Here is a 6120-nt window from a genome sequence, read left to right on the forward strand (position 1 = left end):
ACAGCAGATATTTGACAGTCTTGGAAAAGGGATAACTGACACTCATAAGCACATTGATTAGTTGAAAAGGTTAAAGCCCATCTGTTTTTCTTTCTGTTTTTATGCTTGTTACTTCAAAAAACAAAATTTAACTGAGGTAACATTAAACGTGTTTCTAGAACTCTTCTGTTTTGACCAGTTACAAAATTGACTGAAATTATTCTGATTTGAAGAGGGCAATTTCAAACATTCCCCCTTCATTTTTGAACCAACTTTTAATAAAGATCAGTGGTTTAAAGGCTAGACCAGGAATTTCTTCTTAATTTGTTTAAAGAGGACAATAGTTCAGCTCTGTAGCAGGTCTTACACCAAAGCTGACAAAAGCCTTAATACCCTGGAAACTAAGACTAATCTGAAAAAGATTGACTTAACCAACTTTGGATCACCAAAGTAATTACATTTAAGCTAATTTTAATACACTGACACAGAAAGCACTTTCATGGGATGAAATCGGTTTAGGCCAGTTATTCTGGCTTGACCAATTTGTGGATAAATCTGAAAGGTTGATGCTGAGACCAAACTACATGCGACATAGGAGATCCATAATAAGATATCTGTGTGTCTGTCTTTAGGCTTAAAAAGCAACAGTGGGGGCACCTGTTGAGATTGGGGCTGTGGTGCTGAGAAGGGGAGGGTTATCTTTTTCCTGCTGCACTGTGTCCCCAGTGAAAATTGCCTCTTGAAATTCTTATTAGCCATGGAGAAGGAAAAAAAAAAAAAAGCAGGTAAACATATTGATCCTGTCTCTCCCCACCCACCCAATGGCAAGTAAATGCTGGGAGATATTGCATTAGGAAAATGGCATGCAGGGAAGGGTTAACTCCCTTCACCCAGCACCACAATCCCATCTAAATCACAGCTGAGTTTAAGGCTGAAAAAATAGGCATTATGCATGTAATTGTCTTGTACTGAGTCAGACCGCTGGACCATCTAATTCAGTCTTGTTAACTGACTGGCGGTGGCTTTCCAGGGTTCCAGATATGGTTTTTTCTAACCTTAATTGGAGATACTGGGGATGAAACCAGATATTTTCCGCATGCAAGGTATAGCCCTTCCTCTGATGGGAGCACTGTTTGCCGATCTCTTGCATTATGTGTCATTTTGGTCCTCATTGAAATTACTAATTGACTAGTCTTGGTATGCGTTTAGTTACTGTTGATGCATAACACGGTTTCATGTGAAAATATGCAAAAACCTCAACAACATCTCCCTAGTGCTACATTTCAGAGATGAGAGCAGCCTCCTACCAAGGTATTAGGTTACATAAAGGGAAAGTATGTCTGAGCTCTTTCTCTAAAGACGGGCTATCCTGATGCAGTTTATTATTCCAAATTATCTCTGGTATAAATTGAAGTTCAATAGTTCTGTCCTCATGGGTCTGGTTGCTGTGATAATTAAGCAGTGTGGTCCCTGTCTCTGTTTGGTCATTTCCCATGACAAAAAAGAAAGGTGGTAGAGCACCAACAGAAGAAGGGAGCTTCAAAAGCTGCATTTAAAGTTAAGTAACACAAAAATCATGCAGTCTGAAGAGTGATGCAGTAAAATGGATGGGTATATCCACCTTATCTATAATGGTGTTCCATTTCTTATGGAATTACAAAGTTCTGTGTCAGTCAAGACTGGAATTTGTTGTTGGAAGTTACTAGATAATCACCTCCTAAAACATAACCTTGAGTGTCTTTCTACAGCTCAAGACAGAATGACACACCAGAGTTCTCAGGTTAAACAAAACAGGAACTATTGTGGCTTAATGATTAAGAGTCTGAGCTGCAAATTGGGACTTCTGTGGTTTATTTCTTAAGTCTGTGAGAATCTTGGACAAGCCACTTATCCCTCCCAGCTTCAGCTGCTACATGAGAACCTACCTACTTTGCAGGGTTGTTGTAAGGATGACAGCGATATAATACAGAGGAGGTGCTTTTGCACACTCAGAAAGTGGCGGTGAAAGTACTATACAAGTGTTAAGTACTGCTATTAAGAGAATGAACTATAATCCGGAAAGTCTGACATTCAGAATTCACTTGAATAGAATTAATTGAATAGATGATGTTGGATGAGCCACTATATCTCAGCCCCCAGACCTGTCCATAGTGGAGTAATAAAATAGTAATAAAATTGTGGAAAAATAAAAATACTGGCCTACCTTTAAGGGGTGCTGTGAGCAGGTAGGGAAAGTTTGGTATAAATACTATTGAAGTATTAATTCTCTTGAAGTCCATTCTGCCATGAAACACAAAAAGAGTGGTGTACTTCATGTAAACCATCTTGAGGACCCTGGTTTAAGTTGAGATGTGGGCTAGACATTTGAAAAAAATAATAATAAAGAAATGCATTTTAATCATGATTGAAGAGTAAGGGTACAATATGACATCAGGGAGGACCTGTAGCTGATCTCTATGCTGCAGTGTGATGTCTGATGAGTTAGAGGTGTTTGTTTCCACTGAGTAAGGTAGGATTCCAGCCTGAGTCTTACTGAACACAATGGGCTTACTTCTGAGTAAAGTAAATAACACCCTTTTCAAACATCTCTACTGAATGAGGTATACTGGGTTAACCATTTTATGGCCATAACCTACCATCAGATTCCATTCACTTTAAATCCATGTTCTGTTCTTATGAAACGCTTCCCTTAAAGAATCCTGACTTCATGAAGGACTTATTGCCAGTACTTAGGCCCTCAGTGGGCACTCCCCCCCCCCCAGCAGGTATTGATTGGAGGTCAGCCTGTTCACCACCACTTTGCTGTGGCCAAAGGAAGGGACTGCAGCAAGATTGGCCAGACCAGTGAGACGGTTTAGGGCCCAATCCTATCTAATTTTCCAGTGCCAGTACAGCCATGCCAATGGGGCATGCACTGCATCCTGTGGTGGGAAGCCAGTCATAGAGGACTTCTCAAGGTATGGGAACATTTGTTCCCTTACCTTGGGGCTGCATTGTGGCTGCACCGGTGCTGGAAAGTTGGATAGGATTGGGCCCTTAATCAGCAAGTGGCCAGAGCAGTCAGGTGGTCTGATCTGTTCAAAAGCTCCAGATCTGGCTTACTAACTGATTTCAGCAAGTTGGGAATTATGTTCCCCCTTCTGATTATTAACTTCCTGGTGCCTTTTGGGAGTTACATCAATTTGGTCTTTTGGGCTTTGTTTTTCACTTACCTCATTTCATCTCTGCCTCTCTTTGGCCTTTGACTGGAGCTGGGTCTGATGGCATTAATGTTTCCCAGAATGTCATATTTGTACCTTGCAGAGGCACTTCCTCCACCACAACTGCCTGTCTTTTGACAACAACAATCACAAGTGGTCTACAAAGGCTTAGATGTAACAGCTTGTGACAGAACTAATGTGAATCGTGGCGCCGTGGCCCTGTTACTTAATGACCACAAACCAAGCAGCCTTTAACATGTTCAGTGATGTCACATGAAGAAAAAAAAATGGCCATGGCCGTTTCCATGGCCGCCTAAGTACATTGGTCTTTTTGTTTGCTGCAAACACACACAGTGTCAAGGAGAGACACCAATCTCCACTCTCAGGGACACGCAGTGGATGTGCACAGGGAAAGCAAGCCACAGCCCAATGGCACATGTCCACTGTGTGTTTGGAGATGTCTGCCTTCTCATTGTACATTTACCATGCAAGCACTGGTGGAATTGAGGTGTGCCTGGTATGTACTAAAGGGGAATTTGGTAAACCTCCATAGAAGACATGGTTGTAAAAGAACAGTGGAATTATGCAGAACAAGATGTGAGCTACATCTCTTTGTTTGAGTCATTCTGTAACCTTTTCTTGATTTAATGTTTTCTATAGAGTTGTCTAGATGTGCTGGTGTTTTGTGACTAGGCCACTATCTGTCTGAAGTGATGCCCAATGTTTGTTTTCCAATCTCTTGTTGTATATAGGCAGAGAATTGTCTGGTTTCCTATTCCATCTGGTGGAGAGTTCTGTGAACTCCTTTGATATTCTTTAGCCAACAAAAGGCGATCCAATAAAAGATACCACTTTACTGATTCTCATGTGCAATTCGTATTGTAATGCTGGAAGATAATGTGCAGAGACGTCATCATAGCCAAGGCTCCAGAAGGGATTGACTAAGCTGACTTTGTATCACAGAAGATCAGGGCAAGCAGAGGGCCTTTGGCTGCCATTGGTTGAGCTGCTTAGATGCTAGCAAGCAGAAGGGACGAGGAAGGAACTGCTATGCATCTAGTATCTAGCTTAGATGCTAGATGCTTAGCAGGCAGAAGGGGCTAGAAAAGAATCAGATAGACACCGAAGTAACCTATCTGACTCAAGCAAGCAGAGGGCTAGGGGAATCTAAGCTATTTTGCTGGTGCAAATTCAGGAAACCTGGTGTAAAGTTGCAAGGGAGGGAGGATAGGATACAGTGGAGGCTGTTCCTGCCCCCTCCCAGACCTGCCCCACCCCCACCCTGAAATACCCCCTTCCCCTGCTCTGGAACACCCTCCTACCACCTTCCCCCACCCCAGCACCTGTTGGCGTGAAACTCATCTCTGCCAGCATCCCGGGAGCCTGGTTGCAGTGCTTGCAGTTCCAGCGCAGACTAAGGTAAGAGTTGAATCAGGGGCTTTCCAGATCTCATTCTTAGGACCTACAAACAAACCAATACAATAGTAGTTCTATCTCTCCAGAGAACTCTAGAAAGTATTGTCCACCTAGGTTATAATAACTGAGAACTCTCAGCATCCATAGCCAGCTACAATTTCCCAGATACTTTGAGAAAAGACAAACCAATTGAACTACTATAATAAATGTTTGTAGCACATTATCATCCCTCTGCTGACTGTTAAATTGATGATTTTAGTATTTGTGCCATTCAGAGGTAGAATTCTGGCATTGTAGTGCTGCCCATATTTCTCTTCTAAACCAGGGTGATATGGCTGAAACCTGTCACTGGAAGTTGTGTGCCAGCAAAGGGCACTTCATCTTCATTTGATCAGGGCTGATTCCTCTTCAATTTAGTTGTGAGCTTCCAGTGATTGAATTAGAAAATGGAGAACATCCTGAACTGGCAGAAGCTGGGCCATGAGGTCTTTCATCTCCAAATCCTGTGAATGGAGTATGAAAGAGATTGAATGTTATGGCTGTTTGGCTTCTAACTACACTTTTGCTGCAGTCTGTTGACAAAGTTTCCTGTGTACCTCATTTGTTTTCAGGAGAAATCATTTCAGCATTTCCTGATGCTGGGAGCGCAAACACAAATGGGAATGCGGTGAACCATAAGCTTGACGTATAACAAATGTATTCCTTGAGCCCAGGAGTATTTCCTTTCAATATGCCTCTGACTCCTTTCCCCAGATCTGAGGCACTCTCATTGAAGCTGCAAAGCCATTGGCAAGAAGGAGAAAGAATGGAAGGCTTAATCAGCCTGATCTTAAGAGCTGCTGCCCCAGCAAACCCATGTTCAGAAGAAGGGTGAATCTAGCACTCCACCAGTGTAAAACCAAACAAGAATTCAAAGGGGTGTGCAACATTTAAGCAGAACAACAACGTTGAATAGGGTGATAGTTTTCTAAAATTCATGGAGATAAAATGTGACCAAGGCTGTTTGCATGGAGAGAGAAAACCCACTGCAGAGTTTTCAGAGAGGACAGCAAGACTGGAAATGGAAAATTTAGTCTATTGTTCATCCAACAACCTAAGAGTAGAACTATAAGCTACAAGAAGAGCATGGGTTTCCCAACTCCGCATCCCTTCAGCCTGTTTTTAATCTTTTCCCCAGCAAAGCTCTGAAACGGTAAGTAAGCCCAGATGAGGGGGAACTGCCCTAGGGTGGGAGAATTGCAGGGGAGAATATCCACAATACAATCCTCATGGGAAATAAGGACAGGGGGGCAAACAGTGTGTCGAGGATGTGAAAAGAAGGATCTTGGGAAAGGGGGGAAAGAGCAGAAGAAGGAAGAAGGACCCTAGGAGAAGATGAAGAAGGAAAAAGAAGGAGACACAATAGGAGAAAGGGGAAGCATTTCCTGGAAGAAATAAGAAATAGAATCTCAAAACACATAGATGAACAGGCCTTGCTGAGGGAGAATCAGCATGGCTTCTGTAAGGGTAAGTCTTGCCTCACAAA

The sequence above is a fragment of the Tiliqua scincoides genome, chromosome 6, assembly GCF_035046505.1.
Source record: "Tiliqua scincoides isolate rTilSci1 chromosome 6, rTilSci1.hap2, whole genome shotgun sequence".
Taxonomy (NCBI): domain Eukaryota; kingdom Metazoa; phylum Chordata; class Lepidosauria; order Squamata; family Scincidae; genus Tiliqua; species Tiliqua scincoides.